General features: G+C 42.9%; 1 long non-coding RNA gene across 1 annotated transcript in view; it reads left to right on the top strand.

The window, feature by feature from the left end:
• The window catches only part of LOC110304649 (uncharacterized), a 28,656-nt gene extending 27,287 nt beyond the window's left edge, over positions 1–1,369 (top strand). The window contains exon 4 of the long non-coding RNA XR_002379094.1: positions 1,071–1,369. This is a non-coding gene — a long non-coding RNA (uncharacterized LOC110304649). The remainder of the gene's footprint in view (positions 1–1,070) is intronic.
• Positions 1,370–18,169: the final 16,800 nt, after the last annotated feature.

Genomic DNA, 18,169 nt, shown 5'->3' with positions numbered 1-18,169 from the left:
GAATATTCTGAGAGATAGCAAATGGTAACAGAGAAGTGTATCTAATTCAACCCGGAAAACCTGTTAGAGGGAGGAAGGGGCTAACTGTATTCCATTGCTTAGAAACTATTGCAAACAGTTATATAAGCATCTTCTATAGGGAAGTATAATGGTTAGCTTTAACTGTCAACTCACCATATTCTAGAAACACTCAAGAAGGGAGTCTCAAGAGAGATTGCTTACATTGGCCTGTAGGTTTGTCTGTGAAGGATTATCTTGACTCAACTGTCATAACTGATGTGGGAAGACCCAGACCACTGTGAGGAGCACTATTCCTTAGGCAGACCCACTGTGGGCAGCCCTATTCCCTAGGTAGGACAGTTTTGAACTGTGTAAGAAATGAGGAGCTGGGCTGACTAACAAAAGCAAGCAAATAGCTGTGCATGAAGCCATTTCTCTCTCCTGGTAATGAACATAATGTGACCAGCTGACCCCAGCCTCTTTTACTGCAACTCTTCCACAGTAATGGACTGAAAGCTAGAATTGTGAGCCAAAATAAACATTTTTCCTTGTTTTCAGTTTACACAAAGTGAAAGAGCCAGGCTCTTTATAGTCTAGTGGATCCCAATGTCATTACTGAAGGATCAGGAGTCCCTAGGAAGGGCCTCCAGGACTTCCCTTAAGGGTTTTTGTCAGGATGTTCAATCATGGCAACAGAAGTGGAAAGGAAGTAGGAAAGGAAGAAGGAAACTATTAAATATAATGATTGAAAGCACTTACTATAGAGATTAATTTCATCAAGGTATTATGTGAAGCATTCCCCATAGTGTTGGGGAAGATATAGAAGCTCTGGGAGGCACCAGGCTGAAGGAAGTGACTCAGTGGGGATAGGCCTTGAAGTTCATAGCCTGGCCTATCCTATCATGCTCCCTCTTCCTGGCCTAAGCAACTGTGGTGTGGCCATGTCATGTTCCTGCTGACACAGCTGTGAGCTACTCCACTGCCAACTTCCCTACCACAAAGGACTAGATCCCTTCAAGTAGGAGCTAGTGTGGGACCTTTCTTTGTTAAGTTGCTTTTGTCTTCTACAGGGGAAGGAAGATGATACAGCAATGTGCATGTTATTATCAAAAAAGAAGAAGAGGAAGTACATACAGACATGTACAATCAGAAGCCGGACTAGTTAACTCCCATACCTCACCCTTATACTTGCTCTGTTGGACATTTTAAGGTCAGGTCGTAAAAGAAGTCAAGAATGGCATATGTTGTGATGACTTCAGTTCTTAACTGATATCTGGAATGTTCTCTAAAACAATATTCAAAGCAAAACAAAAGCCAAGCCTAGAGACTAGAAGCATGTGCTATAATATTAAGAAATAAACACTTAAAAGGTCGGATTTATTTATTCCATGTTTGGTGTATTCTCTGGTAAAGAGAATGTCTTAAAACTGAATGGACATATGTATCATATAGTTCAAAATGCTGGGCAAATTCTGTTAGTTTGGAACTGACATGGCAAGTCTGCCTCACACATGATGAAAGAGATTACTAGAGAAGCAAATACAAGGATATAGATGGAGATCAGTCTGTACCCTCTGGGCTTACACAGAAACAGGCTAAACATTGGGTGTTTAATTTTTTATGTAATTTACACACACGTACATACTCTGAAAGGCCAGACAACAGCATGCCAGACAACGATCTATGAAGTCTCTTACTGTTTCATCCTACACGGGGTCTGATAACAGTAGATGTCAGTTATCAGACCCCGTGCAGTTGACACAAAATGAAAGAGCCAGACTCTTTATGGTCCTATGCATCCTAAAGTCATTACTGAAGGCTCGGGAGTCCCCAGGAAGGGCCTCCAAGAGCATGGGAAATGTGGGCTCAGACAGTCCAAGGCTGCCCTCCAGCAAAGGAAGGGCTTCTGTCTGGCAAAATGTCAGCAGCTATGTGGCTCTGATGGAGGAAAATGAAAAGGGACCTGGGGCATGGGAACCCAGTCTTCAGAGCTGAGTCGGCAAGGAATGTGGCAGAGATATTGTGAGGGGCGTTTCCATTTGTGCTAAAGAAGAGAGGAAGTTTGGAGCAAAGATTCATATCCTATTCCAACTCAATTATTCCATGGTTCTGTGAAAGCAGTTGGGTTGGCAGGTTTCCAGGAAATGGCTGACAGACAGGAAGCAACCGGAAGCAAAGGGAGAAATATCAAGGAGCCTGGAGAGCCCATTAATGGATACATAAGTCTCTGATTTATTGAAATTGGCCATACTTATTGAGTTCCATTCAAAAATCCTACTCACTTGTGAACACTTGGAAGGTAATAGGAAAATTTCCCTAACAGTGGACATACCTTTGCTAATGTCCACAAAGAAAGCCAGGAAGGGAAACACTTGGAAAAATTTTTTACAGAGAAAATGGGAAAACTTGGAGGCAGAAGAGGAGGAGGAGAAGGAAGGGAGGGAGGGAGGGAGGGAGGGAGGGAGGGAGGGAGGGAGGGAGGGAGGGAGGGAGGAGCCAGAAGAGGAGTAAAACGGGAGGAGGAGGAAGAGGAGAGGAAATCCAGTAATCAGAAGGAAGAAACATTGTATATCTGTTCACCTTTGCTCGCCCCCGTTCCTTACTCTCTGCTGTTCTGGCTGAGTTTCAGACTCCTCCGCTGGGTCTAATCAACGGCTGACCACATCTGTTCGATTGGAAGTGTACGTCATCTTGGTTTTGGAATATAGGCAAATATGCACTTAGTTCTTCTCCAAGCCAGAAGCTTGCTCAATGTTTAAGGGTCGGGCTTGTGGAGAGCCAGGAAACAGGGAACAATGGTCAGAACCCAGGGAGCTTGTTCAGTAGGGGGGATTAGGTTCTGTCATTTTGGAAGCCAGGCTTGCTCATTTCTGTGACCCTTCAAAGAGGGGACCATCCCACCCATGCAGCACAACCTCACATGAAATAGTGACATCACTATACCTCATCTACAGAAACCCCTTCTTCTAAGATCTCAAACTATGCCCCTTAATCAACAATGCATTAACCTTGATATGTTTTTCAGGGAGAGTGTGAAAATTATGCAATTATTCCTATATTTATTTAAGTTGTGGATATGGTATGTGTTTATATCTTCATGTTTGTGTGCACCTGTGCATGTGCAGGAATGTGCACGTGTGCGAAGGCTGGAGATCTGTAGCAGTTGTCTTCCTTAGCCTTTCTGTAATTTGCTTTCTGAAAGAGGATCTCTCATGCCCAGCAATCCTCACCCGTTGACCAGATCTAGCTGCCTAGCAAGCCCCAGGAATCTCGTGGCTCCTCCCCTTCAGTGCTAGGATGACAGGTATGGACCCAGTGTCCAGCTTTGTTTGCACAGAGGTTGGGGATCCAAACTCAGGTCCTTAGGTTTGTGTGGCAGCTGAGCCATCTTTTCAGCCACAATCTCCATTTTACATGCGAAGAAACTCAGAAGTTAAGAGTGAAAAGAAACTTTCTTGGGACAAAGTGCACAAGTTATGCAATAGTCTGACCCCTTCTTCCCCAACACAATTCCTGTGGCTGTTGCTGCTGCTGTTTTGTTTGCTCCTTTTTTGAGACATTGTTTTGTTTTGCAACACAGGCTGAACCTGAGCTCATAGTCCTCCTGCTTGGAGTACAAGAGAACGGAGAGTGTCATTGTGGCCACCACATCCAGCTCTGATGCTCAATAGAAGTTATGACCTTTCACAAGTATGACACTGGACTTGAGTGAGGATTAAGTTACCTTGGAAAAATTTTAAATCACAGAATAACAGTGTATCCATTTGACTTGACAAGAAAATCTAAAACTTGTTCCAATATAAACTCCAACTACTCCAGCCCCTTAGAGAAAGGACATGAATGATCAGACTTGTAATTCTTTCTTATGGAGGTCAGTTTCTCCCATAACTTAGTATATTTAAGGTCCAAGCTATTAACAATTATCCCATTTAATATTCTGTACCTGCCCTTTAATTTAAGCACACATACACACAGACACACACACACACACACAGACACACACACAGACACACACAGACACACACACTGTATGCCCACAGGCACAAACATTTACAAAGAAATACAGTGTTTGGGTTTAAAAGTTCAAGTGGTTGTTTCATTTTATCATTTCTTTTCTCAAACATACCAGAGAATTGTGAGGTTAAATGTTTTCTCATAATTAGCATATAGTTTTGAAAGTTGCTTTCTTTTCTTTTCTACTTCAGACATTATATATGTATATATATATATATATATATACATATATATGTATATATATTTCATATACAAGTAAATAGTTTATATGAAGTTCACATAATATGTTGTTGCACAGAAGTAGAGCAGGCATGTAATGTGAGAGTGTGATTAAAAAAAAATTGAGAGATGCTCACAGCAAGTCCAAGGTTTCCTGCACATCTGTGACTCTGTGGACCTGTCCCTTTGGGATAAAAGAAGCCAACTGGCTAGTCAGATGACTCAAAAATTGAATTGTTTCTGTCTTGGTTACTTTTCTCTTGCTGTGTAAACCACTACCAGAGGCAACTTCATGAAGAAAGAGTTGATTTTGGCTACTGTTTCAGAGGCTGAGTTCCAGGAGAGGGGGCAGCATGGCAACAGGTGGCCGAGACTCACTTGTTAAGTGCTTGCTGCTCATGCACTGCACGAGAACCTGAGTCCAAACAACCCACAGCGTTTACAACTGTGATCCCAGCACCAGGCAAGAGGAGACAGGGAGCTCTCTGGGGCCCAGTGGCCAGCCATAGAGAGGAATCAATTTGCTACAGGTTCAATGAGAGACCTTGACTCAGAAAATAAGATGGAGAGAAGTTAAGGAAGACACTTGATGTTGAGCTCTGGCCTTTGTATGCCCATGAAACTGCTCATGAGTGCACACGCACGCCCAGGCACGCGCGCGCACACACACACACACACACACACACACACACACACATGTGCACACACAGAGAGAGAGAGAGAGAGAGCAGAAATATCGAAGATGCATTTAAGTAGAAACTTCTGGTATGTTTTAGAACACCAGGACAGAGGTCTGGAACTGGCTTTGTTGACTAATGGGGAGTCCAGGATCCAGAGAGCAGCCTGTGAGTTATCCTCTCCACATTTTATTCATCTCTCGGCTAAGGGATTCTGGATCATTGTTTAGCCCTGGGCAAACTGCCAGAGGTCAGGGGTTGCCAAGGAGGATGGAAACCCTCTGTAGATCAAGGACTCCCAGAAGCAGGCACATAAAAACAAAAGGAGATGTGAATGGGGTGGAGAATGGGTGTGGGACCCCAACTTCTTGCATTTCTATTTTGGACCACTTGTGTGGAATCACAAGGGCGGATGCCATTTCAACACTATTGTGAAAGTCACCAGAAGCAAGGGCTGGCTTTTGGCTTCTTTTTTTTTCTAAATGTGGGCGAGCCCTAAACAGAAGCTGGACCAGAAAGTGTGCTTTATGGCTCTCCCTGTGAAAGTACAATCTGGAGGCGTAATCTCACACAGCACTTTGACTGCAAATACAATATGAGCATAATTGAAAGTGCACATAATTCAGATTTGCTCAGGACCCCAGTGTAGTATATTTGCATTAGCGCTGCTCCTGTAGAATGTGGGATCTTTTCTTCCTCCTCTCATTGAAAACATGCTGTGTGTCGACTGTATTCTTCCCCATCTGTGTTATCTCTGCTGTTTCTAAGCTCTGGGCCCACATGCCTTCCAAGGTCACTTGTCTTCGTTCTCCATCAATTCTTCCCTAGACATTACAACACATCTCTCACACCTACAAAGAATAATTCCCAAGTTCACACTGTGACTTGGGCCAGAGACCTATTTTCGAATATATAGTACTCTAGCATCCATGGCTTGTCTGTCTAGATGAGCCTCGTTGGAAACACCTTGGTGAAGCTGTTTAAGTAATGTCCCTTTTATCAAAAGCACAAGTGTGTTCCCATGTCCCAGGTTTCCTTTTCTGATCCCAGCCCGAGTGTGTGCCACCTCAGTGCCCCCCCCAAACAGGCAGACATCTGGAATTCTTTAATAATTAAGGGGGTGTGTTTGTGAACTCTTCACTCCATATAACGTCACCTGTGATATCTCCAAGAATTCTTGGAAAGAGGGTAGTTGGGGTGAGGTGGCTGGTCATGTTTCTAAGGTCACCTCTCCTAGTCACTTCACACTTCAGCTTCCCGTGTTGATTCCATTATGAGTCTTGGGGTGGGGGTTCTTCCCTGAAACGTACTGCAATGGCCCCCAGACCTCACAAGCTCTGGCATCAATCTCCTAAATGCCTTTCAGCACACAACATGGATCTCTAATAAGTCTCTCACAGTTAAAGGGCACAAGCTGGGCTATTCTGCACCCCACACCTGCTCCTGGATTCTTACCCACCTCAGAACATGCCATCACCATGTTCTTAGTTTGCAGAGCTGGGATGCCAGGAACCATCTTAGATTCTTTAGTTCCATCTCTTCCACACAGAACCTACCATCTGTTTACTCTCTGTTTTCAAAGTACACAGCGAACCCAATCATTTCTCACTCCTTCTAAGCTGTCATACTCGGTCACCTGAACAGTAACCATGTGCCTCCTGCCTTCTATGCTCCAGCCATACTTACCAGGCCACACTCAGCTATCGAGTCACCATGGACCTCTAAAAACAAAATCAAGCCGTGTTCCCCCTGAGGTCTAAACTGCCTAATGAGACCTCTTTATAGTGGAAGGAAATCCATACACATCAGTTGACAAGGTCCTGTATGACCATCCCTTCCCTAACACCTCTGTTCACCTTTCTTTATGTTCTTGCTGTTTCTTAAAACACCAACCATCACAGCCTCCTGACTCCAGGTTTAACACCATCTCATTCAACCTCAGACGATTCGTTCTTGATGTTCATCTCTGGATGACACAAAATGCACCTTTATTGGGGTTTTATTGTCTATAATTTAGATTTTTTCAGTGCAATATAGTTAATAAATTTCAATTTCTACTCTGGGAATTGAAGGCAAGCAAATGGTCATTAACTAGAATATACAGCCCACTCACGGGTTATCTTCTTTAGCCTCTCTTTGGTTATAGAACTTAAAGCTCTAAGGTATATGGTCTATTTGTTTAATCTCCCCCTGAAGCTATGCATTCTCTGGAATCTAAGCTCAGTTCAGCTCATGCATAGCACACACCAGGCATTCTGTCAGTGCCTCTAGACTAGATAGGTCTATGAGACTTGCCATTGCCTTTGTAAACTTCACAATTGTAAAATACAAAGAAGAACAACAAAGGCAACACAGCCTGAGCACTTGTTATTCTCCAACCTGTGTGTCTGGGGAATAATTGGGTTGTCACTTCTTCTAGCATGTTGTGGACATACTCTCAGAGAAGATCCCCATTCACAGTGAGTATCCCACCAGTGTGCCCCCGTAAGTCAATAGGGGGTTACATTCTAGGGGATTCTCAAGCTATGAATGATGTTTAATAATAATAGCTTACAATTCAATGGGGTTATAGATTTATATATTCATATATATTCATATAGTCTGTGCTGTACTCTATGTAAGTCTATTTTCCTGACTGCTTATGATATCTCTCCTTGGGTACTAAGCTTCTATGGATATTGTTCACTTGTATGCAATTTTTTTTTTCTAGCATGACCAGGATTGGAAGTGACAACACTCACTGTCTCACTGTGGTCTTTTGTTTTGCATTATAAGTAAAGATAGGTTTGGAGTTACACACTGCTCCTTGTCTCACATGCTGCCTCAGATGGATGTCAGAAATCTCCAGTTACATGCTTCAGCATGGCGTCTGTTAGTAGCACCTCCCTAGTACCAGCTTCTTAGTGCCCTCCCCATCCCCCTCGCCCAGATGCAGCTCATTTTACCTTACAGAGCAAATGCAAGGTATTTCTTGGACAAAACTGAGTGGGTAAAGCAGGATGTGACCACAGGACTCCAGACGGAGAGGTAATAATCCTAAGTATGCCTCGGGGTTTGGCTTCTATGATTCAGACCTTATAACCTATGGGCTGTGATGGGCTGATGCCTGGCTGGTACTATTGGCACCACTGAGCTGGCTGGAGCAAGGCAGAGTGAGAAGCTTGCATTCAGAGCTGACCCCAGAAGAAAATATAGCACAAGACCCCTTCAGATCAGCAGAGGCATCCTGAAGAAAAGGCTGGTGTAGGTGGGGGAGCATCCTAATTGTGCTCAAATTCAGCCTATGCCTGAACAACCAAAATGGTAACATCCATCTGCCCATCTCTAGATAACTTAGAAGCATGCCTAACGTATGAAATACCTGACTCCTTTTGGTATATTTTCTACACGGCTTTGAAGGTCTGCCACGTCTGAGCATCCTTTCTGAGGTATTCTTCCCTTGTAAGATACAAGGATGTACTAGTTAGTCAGTTTTGGTTGGCCACAAGAGAAAAATCAACTATGTAGGTTGACCAGAAAGCCTATTCAGTGGGAAACCACAAGGACTCAGAGGAAGTTGTTGATTTTCTCCTGGATTGTTAATTAATAGCTGAGTGCCTTGGTTCTCTGTAGGGAGTGAATTTATAGAATAAACTTTGAGGATCTAAAAATAACAATAGAATAAGTTGGTAAGCAAAAGCCAACTGGTCTTTATAACAATTGTAAATTTCAAAATAAAAAGACAAGTCACCTGGGGAGTGATTGACAGTTCCCATTATCATTAAACTGATTATCCTTTTAGGCCTACTTCTAGGCCATAGGCTATTGAAAGCTCATGTGTTTTTCTTCCTTCTCGTATGACCTGACAAATTCCTCACTTTTGTTAAAATTGGTAGATGATAGTTCTTTACACCTGAAATCAGGACCAAGGGATATTCTACTTAATGAACCACAAACACCGGCTTTAATTGTTCTTTACCGTCCACAATCCTTGGCTACCCCAGAGTACTGAATCATAAAAATCCATCTCATTTCATTCTCAAATATGTAATCACTATGTCATCCTGTTCCTATTACACTGGAGTCTTCCAGAGCAGCAGAACTAAGAATTCAATTCACAAAGGGGGATTAACTGGATAATCTCATGTGAGCAGGGCCTAAAATGTCCCAAATTGGCTGCCTACTGGCTGGAGAGTCAGGGAAACAAAAGACTGCTCTGTCCTGGAAGAAGAAGCCAGAGCTCCAGGGCAAGAGAGGCCAGAGATGCTGCTTCTCCACCGACAAAAGGCCCCGAGCCCCCACCCAGCCACCGCTGTGGCTCAGATGTGAGGTCTAGTACCAGGGTGAGGCCCCAGTGAGGCCCCAGGACGGCAGCTGTAGGCAAAGGTATAGGCTGGGGAATGCAGGGCTAAGGTGACAGCAAACTTCCCAGTTCCTCTGCTTTCCCACTCCATCACTGCCCTGTTGCATGCTGGGACTCATATCTGTTCTCTGCTGCCCATTTCCAGTCATCTCTGGTCGTGCCCAATGTGTCTTCCCAGTTCTCTAGATATCCGTCAAGCCAGCCAAGTTGACAAGCAAAATTAACACCACACCTAAGATAAAATTATCAGTAGATCCTCTGGCAGGAGGGGAGTAACAAACAAACATTAGCAAACCCTACCACACACTCTGAGGGGAGTGGATGATGTAAGGGGCACTTCCTCCAGATGAAGGGGAACGGGTGGAGGACTTTGCATGTGCCCTTCACCAGATCAGAAACCAGCATTCTCATGACTCGCCAGAAACCAGAGGTGCTGAATGCCTGACAAGTGCTTCAGAACTGTGACCCACAGCCACAGCTTTGATTCCTGAGGTGCCTTCCATGGGGTCAAGGTGACAGATGCTGGCTTTCCATTGTGCTATGTTTTTTTTCAGATAAACAGGACCAAGAGTAGAGGCACGCTCACGTCAAACACATACCATACCCACCATATACAAACCAAACACTCACCATACACACATATACCAAATATACACACAAATAACCATACATGTACCAAATATGTACACGCACACAATATACACATCAAACATACAACATACACACACCAAACACACACACACACACACACACACATTTCACATTCTCTCTGCTTGGAATGAATGTCTTTTATCTAAAAGCTTAGGGTGGGTGGGGTAGAATATTTGCTAATATACACTGACCTATCTTGGGAAATGGCTCTAAATGCTAAAAACAAAATTGGAAGCACTTCCTTATACTTAACCACAGTGAAATCTTAGGCATTGCCATCTACACTGCCATGTGAATTCAGGCCTGGGATGTTCCCATCTGTGACATCTCAGTGCTCAGGTTTTGCTTTGGAAAGGGTTGGGACTTCACATTTTCAGATCAGGGATCCCAGCCCTCAGCCCACCCCCACCCCACCATAGTGTAGAAGTAATGTTTTACAGGATTATCTCATGCAATTTTGAGGGCCAGCAAGGTGAAATGTGTGGCCAGGCTGGCAGGCTGCAAGCTCCTGCAGGATCACATTTCAGTCTCAGACAGAGTGATTTTTTTTTTTTTTTTTTTTTTTTGGAAAACACCAATCCTTGCTGCTGAGGTCTGTAACTAATTAGATGAAGCCTGGCCTTGCTGTGTTGGGTTACCGGCATTATCCAAAGCCTATTGATTTAAATGTTTATCACACCCAAAATCGACCTCCAAAGTAATATCTAGTCACGTATTTGATCAATAGCAAGGCTCTTTAACCAAGCAAAGCAGCACATAAAATTAACCATCACACAGACACACAGATACAGACAGACAAGACACACACACACACACACACCAGGCAAGGACAACTTGTCTCTTCTTTGTGGTATGTCTACAGGAACTAGTCAATCTGAGCCTGTGTCCCTAGGGCTGTGACCACTAAAGAGAGGCATCTAATTTACATTTGGACAAACCTCCTAGAGCTGCCTGCAGCCATATCCCACCTCTCTGTGATAAATATATTATTTAGGTCTATTCTCTCTAATTGAAAGATGAAAACAGAGATTATTGCAGTTTAAATGCATAATTAGCTTTCCATTCTTCCAGTTGCCAAACCACCTCTGTTTCCTGCTGATACAGGCCCTATGGCCCTGGAGAAATGTTTCTTGCTTGCTTTCCCCTGAAAGCGTAGTTGAAAATAAAGATGTTGTTTCATTTATGCCTCCCTCCTCTGACATATTATAAAAGACATCTCTCTGTTCCCTCCTATCCCCTTCCTCTCTTCCTCTCTTCCCTCCCCTTTCTCTCTTCCTTCCCCTCTTCATCCTCCCTCCCCTCCTCTTCCCCCTTCCCCTTCTCTTCTTCCTTCCCCTGCCCTTCCTTCTCTCTCCTTCCTCCCCCTCTCCTTCCTTCTCTCTCCTTTCTCCTCCTCCCCTTCCTTTTCCTCCCTCCCCTCTCCCTTCCCTCCAAACTACATCCCTTCTGTTCCTCTTTCCTCTCCTTTCATTTTCTCTCCATCCCTCTTCCCTAAACCAAGTCATAGATTTTAATTCTCCTGCATGTTATCCTTCCATACTGAATAAGGAGAGAGAGAGAGAGAGAGAGAGAGAGGAAGGAGGAAAAAAGAAAAATAAAATCTTACAGTCTTAAGGTTTCAAAAGAAAAGTCCTTAGCTGTTTACTCTAAATTACCTTTAATTTCCCATATTCGTCAACTGTGTAATACTTTTATTTTGTATCTCCCTTCTCTATCACTACTCTAACTTTATCTTCTTTCTCCATTGGCTTCTGATTTTTCTTCCCCCAGTCTGGACCAAGATGGGGTAGCTGCCCTTGGAAATACCCTGATAATTTTGTTTGCACAAAAGTGAAGTTCTCCACCTTGCAAACATTCCTGGAATTCCCTCTCCCCTGCCTCCTGTGCGGAGCTGTGCACCACACCTCCTGAAACTCAGAGGTAATGATTTCATCAGTTAAGTCAGAAACACCCTGGTTCTTTGAGATCACATCTTTTCTCAGGCAACATTGCTCCTTCTCAGTCGATAAGGCAGGAAATCGTTTCTCCTCACTATGGTTATTTATTATTTACTTCAAGCAAAGCATACATCCCATGATAAGCTCCAAAACCAGGAACCAGAGAGTGACTTTACTAAAACAACCAAGAGTCAGCAGCAATGTTTCATTAGTTATGGCTTAACGAAAGTCACCTGAGAAATGGCGTGGGATTCACCCACACTATAGAGGAAGCATTCCAATGGAGAAGATTCTTGTCAAACAAAACACAGCGGGTATCTCTGCTCTCAAGACTGACGCCGCTCAGGTTCAAGAGACACTTTGTAGGGAGGCTAACACACAAGCCGCTGGAGGCTTCTGATAGACAGTTCCTCTATTGAAGTTCTAGAGAACATAAGAGACCAAGTGTAGAACCGTGCTCACTCTGAAGTCACCTGGCCTCTCTTCCTGACCTTTGCTTTCCCTACAGCTGTCACTATGCCATTAACACCCTTCCTTCTTCCTTGGCTAGCAGTGTGGTACAGCTCCAACCCCTGCCTCTGTCATCAAGTGACTCCACATGTCCTTCTTGTGTGTGTCTGTCCTTGTGTATTTTTTCCAGTTCTTATGAGAACCCCAAAGGGTTGAAAACTCTATGTCCATCTATGTTCATGAACTAAGACTGAGGAAAAACCAGGAATTTGGGAGACAATACTCAAACCAGTGCTGGTTCCTCTTGAGAGAATAGGCCTAAGACAACATCTTAACTGTATTCCTTATTAGACTGGGAGTTTGTGAATAACTAAGACAGTTCTACAAAAGGAGAAGAGGCTTCGGGGGTCAGTTCTGCTTAACTGAGCTGGATGCCTGGTGCTAACCTTTCTGACTCCACAGCGACATTCTTCTTCAAATTTTCTTCTGTCTAGGACAGTAGGGCCAGGAGCACAATGCAGATACATAAAACCTGGATTCTATAACACCGAGCTTTCTAATCCCATTTACAATCCAGTAGTCTTCGACTCAGTGATCTGTAAAAATCTGAAATCTCAGATTTTCTTGGCTAAAGTTTAGTATCAATCCATGTTGACTACCAGAAGCTAGCTAGAACTGACATCAACTTCCCTATAATGTAGAGACCAACATGCTTCTGTACAGAAATACTGTTTGATATAGGTGCAGTCCAGAACATACCACAAGTTTTATATTCTGTACTATATATGCATTATATTGCTTTTTATAATTTTAGCACAATTAGAATATAATTCATAAGTACTTCTGGCCCCCGGGGTTTTAAATAAACAAGTTAAGTCGGCTTTATTCCTTTAGCTGGTTTTTCTAAATCAAGTAGAAAATCTGCCAAGATGAGCTCTCGGTTCCTCTAGTCCAGTGGCTTTCAAACATGTCTCTGCATTGAAATCACTCAGGGAGTTTTAATAACACAAATGGCTAGGCTTTAGCCCCAAACAGTTTAATCTGAACCACAAGGGGTGGGCATTGTTTCTAAGTTCAGCAGCCAATTCCAGCAGTGGCTGAAGCTGGGAAATAACTATTCAGGTGACACTGATGGCATTCCCTTCTAATGGGGCTGAGGTGTCCATCCCAGCTATTAAGTAGTTTATTAGTTACTCTGCTACAATAAAATACCAGACACAGGGGAACTTAGAGAAGAGAGGGTTTACTAAGCAACCCTTCAAGATTCCAGAAGCAGGGAACCCGTGGCCACAGGATGCTTGAGTCAACTGATCCCGTTGCATCTGCTTCCAGGAAGAGAGAAAAATGAACATTAGTGCTGAGTGACACTTTCTCTTTTATCTACAGCCCTGGCCAATGAAACGGTGCCATCCACATTGAGAGTGGGTCTTTATACCCTAATTAATGTGATTTAGATAATCCTTTATAGACAAGAGACTCCAAACTAATCTAGATCATCTCTGGCAGGTGTGGCTGAAGGCTTCTCCTGATCCATCTCATCAGATGATCCATCTCAGCTGGTCGAGCTGGCAACAATACTAACTACCATAGATAACTGGTTAGAGGGCAGTTGCCTTAGAGGTCATCTTCCTCAGAGTCAGCAACTTATAAAACCAGAAGCTGAAACGTCAGGACTCTGGCTATTGGTAAAAATAATTAGTTCAGTCATATCTCTGGCCCTGGATGAAGATATGACATCCTGAGCTTCCCAGACACTCATACAATTACTACATACACACAATTTTTGATAAAGGACAGGGGCATACCATTATCCTCTCCCACAAGAGCCAATTTCAAGTGGCTAGTCACCCTTTCAAGTGGCTAAACACCCTTCAGGAAAACTGTCTATTCAAGAGATTTTGGAAATAATATAATATAAACTTGCCTAAAACTTCAATTTGTGCCATTCAGTTGTGTCCCTTTTGAATTGCCCTCTTGAGAGTGTGATGTCTTCAACTCCACAATAAATCCTGTTTATGTTCTACACTACATTGTGGTCTGACTTTTTTTCTCAGAGCCACAGGAAGCCAAGGAAACCAAGGGAGACGCAGCTACCTCCTCCTAGCAGATCCCACTAGCAATGGGCTGACCATGAATGTAAACAGATAACTAGTTCTGATACGAAACAAAAGGCCCCTAAATTTATGGTTGGATCTATGTCTTTCCAAAAAAATGTATTGAAATTGTAACTCTCGGGATTGCAGAACAAGACAATAGAAATAGGGTTATTAATCATGTAACTAGTCGATATGGAAAAACTGGGTTGTGTTTCTCATTTAGAGTAATATTTTTAGTATCTTTATAGTTATAAAAGAAAGAGAAAGAGGGAAATATAACATGAGAGGATGTAGTCACTGGAGCAATATAGTTACACATAAGGGTTTCTAGAAACAGAGCAAAACTAAGAAAAGGCAAGGCTGGAGTTTTCCTTGCAGCTTCCAGAGACAGCATGGCCTTGCTGGCTACTGATGTCTAAGCTGTGAGAGTAAATGTCTAATGCTTTAATCTATTAATCCATTTAATCCATTTGTCCTGTGATGTGAAAGATGTAGATACACCTTGTGCCTGAGAAGGAACCACAGTGCTAGGCATAGAAATTTGCTAGGCCCCACAGACAGACCACAACTCATGGATGTCTAAGCACTGCAGCTCATCAGGGTCTGCCTCAGGTCTCCCACAAGCATCCTGCTCCTTGTGATCGCCACTGAAAGAGTTCAGACAGGGCAGAGAGTGCCATGTAGAAGACAGGGTTTATTGTAAAGTGAGACACTTTAAAGGGTAAAGGTAGGAGATGCCCAAAGGGGCCATGGTCTGGCTCTGTAGCGCAGGCAGGTTTTACACTAATTCTAAAGTCTCTAGACCACATGGCTTTCCTGAGCTGGGTTTTGCATCCAGGTAATTGACGTTCCCCTCAAACTCGACTGTTAGGGAGAGAACAATGTAATTCCCTGATCTTTACCAGAAAAACTATAACTACACAATAATCATATGATATTTTGGGAAGTTGAGAATGTCTTGTCCCCACCCAGAGCCAGAGGTAAAGATACAGCTCCCACGCTTCTGGCCAGGCAGCAGAGTCCTGCAGTTTCAATCTTTAGTTTCACAGACTTCTGATTTTAAGGGAGGGGCCCTTCTAGATAAACTCCATGCCTAATAATATATAATTAGTTATCTCATGGGGGAACACACCAGGGGGAGGGGGATCCTTCGAGGAAAGGTGAAACAGTAGTTACTAACTTTATGTAGTCTTAATAGAGTCCAGGTACAGCTTATCTAGCCTAATTAGTTTAATCCCAAACAACCTTTGAAGTAAATAGCATTTCTGTTCTCTTGTTAGCAAAGAGGAAGCTGAGGTCCTGTTGATCAAATAAGTTATTTAAGTCATTTATTGAATGGTGAGAGTATGGCCAAGGGTTTGAATTCCGTTGCATTTGACCCATTAGCCCTGCTTTTAACATTAGCTTGAGAGAAAAGCTCCCGGCCTGCCCAGAAATCTCACCGAAGGAACTTTGCTGAGAATTCAGAGGCTCAGTTCAGCCAGCCATGGTGTGCCAGTGGGAGTCTTGGTTCTGATGTGACAAGCACAGGAGTTTGGCATCCAGCCCTTACAGCTGCCAAGAGGAATTAAACAAAGTCACTGGAAGCCCAGGAAAGACAGTAACTACAAAGCCAGCAGCCACAGCAGCGGCAGGAGGGAGGCCCAATTACTACTGGTGGAGGCATGGGGAAAATTAAAGTTGGTGATGGTTCAAGGTTATGTTGAAATTCCAAATCAGTGGGCTTGCATAACCACGGAACATGGAAATTAAAGCATTAACTGATGTTCACACTGTTGATTTCAGGACTCCATTCTGTCTCCCTTTTGTCTCAACAAGTCTCGTTTCTGCCAAGCATCAGCCAACAACGGGAAAGGAAAAAGATGGAGATGGGATAAATGAACATATGCACACGTGCACATTAAAAATACAAGTAAGTCAGTGGTGGTAGAAATTTAAATGTAATAATATAAATAATACAGGCTTCCTGTTTTAGTTCTGCCATGTCCATTATTAAGTAAAAATAAAATCAGCCCAGTCATTAGAGTGCCTCAGCCATTTTTTCTAATATAGTTTTTTTAAGGCAAAAACTAAAAATCTAATACTTTTTTCCTCATAAACACTAGGTTTGTTAAATATTTCTTGATGTCACAGATGTAGCAATAGCCAACCCTTCTGACAGTGTCACATAATGAGCATGGTCACCATCATTTTGAAGAGAAGGCAGCTAATGTCTAAATGCAGAATAAGTGGTTGAGTTGGTCAAGTTTCCTAAGAGGTAGAAAGAAGCCATGATCACAGACAGTTTGTCTAGCTTGGAAGCCAGAGTGCCTTCCCATGCTGTGTCATCTCCCTTGCCCCAGGGCTGCTGCTGGGTCTCTGTGAATGCTTCATGCATGTTAGAGACTACAAAGCTTTGTTTCGGTTATATTTCAGATTAAAGATTGTTGCCAAATCACATGAGCTAGCCCAAGCTAGCCCTTCCAAAATTTGGCTGCCATACTTTTCCTAATGCGATGGCACTTTCAGAAAACACCCCTGACACCACACAAACTCTGAATTCCAGTTCATCTTTCAGTTCTGCACTGCAGTACCACACCAGTCCTCCAGCTGCATTTGCCAACTGTACCTCCAAGATACCAATGTTTATAACTGTGCCTTCTAGCTGGATTTCAGCCAGTTTCTGTAAGCAATGGGAGAGGAAAGAAATGATCATTGCTTAGTCTTCTGCTCTCATTTCGTTCCTTATGTGGGTGGGTCCCTGAGAGAACTGTGAATAGAAAATAGCTGTTCTACACTACATCTTTTAGGATTTGCGTGAAAAACTAGAATGCTAAGTCCAGCAAAATAAATCACCCTTAACTAACATAAATCTTATTTGCTTTTTAAAAGTAATTTTGTAGAGTCAACAGTGTAGGGAGAAGTTCAGAGTTGGGAAACGTATGTAAATTTCAGAGTTCCATCTAAGTTATCAATATTCTTTATTATTCCTTACCTCACCAGACTTTCTGATTAATTCAAAGTGGCGGTAGCAAGGACTTTTTGGGTCACAAACACCAAGGAGTGTTCACCAGATCCTGTTTCACAGTTCTCCTGCTGGGAAATGCTAAAGACAGCATCGTCTGACCCCTCAAAGCTAAGAGGAGCCATGTGATGACCTAATAATTTGTGAGTACAAAGGATGAGAGTCACTTCTTGGACAAGGCCATGAGAAGGAAATCCAATGTCTCTTCCAATGTCCAATTTCTCTACCTTGGAGGTCAAGGGATATCCTTGATGGTGCGTGGAGACATCGTTGAGCCCTGGAAAAGATTACACCCAGATTCACCTGAACCTGGCTGAGGGATACCATTCAAAGCCATCCAAGAGGAAGACCATTTGTTTAGATCTTTGTGGAATGCTTTATGAACACAGGCAGTACCTTTATTAGAAAAGGTATCTTGACTTTAAAATGTTGCTGAAAACCACATCATGTATTTATTTCAGGAGTTGATCTCAGGAGATCTGCTTCATCAGGTGCCAATCACCATATTCATACTGGATCTGTGTGAATTGTCTTGGCATTTTGCTAGCTTTATTTTTTATTTAAATCACATTATTTTCTATCTATTTGATATGAATTTAAAATTTTCTCTATCCAGGATGAATAGAGACATTGACTTTTAGACACGTTTATCCTTTAGTACAGACATTTAGGCCAGAAAAGTGTAGGCTGTGCTATTGGTCCAAGTGGTTTTTAGATACTAAGTAGGTCAAGATAATGAAAGCATTTTTTCACACTGTAATCTTTTGTGTTCTAAATGT

Source organism: Mus caroli, unplaced genomic scaffold, assembly GCF_978045245.1.
Source record: "Mus caroli unplaced genomic scaffold, Mus_caroli_1 scaffold_1, whole genome shotgun sequence".
In the NCBI taxonomy this organism is placed as follows: Eukaryota; Metazoa; Chordata; class Mammalia; order Rodentia; family Muridae; genus Mus; species Mus caroli.
The sequence above is the reverse complement of the archived record's forward strand: the minus strand, read 5'-3'. Positions and strand labels throughout refer to the sequence as shown.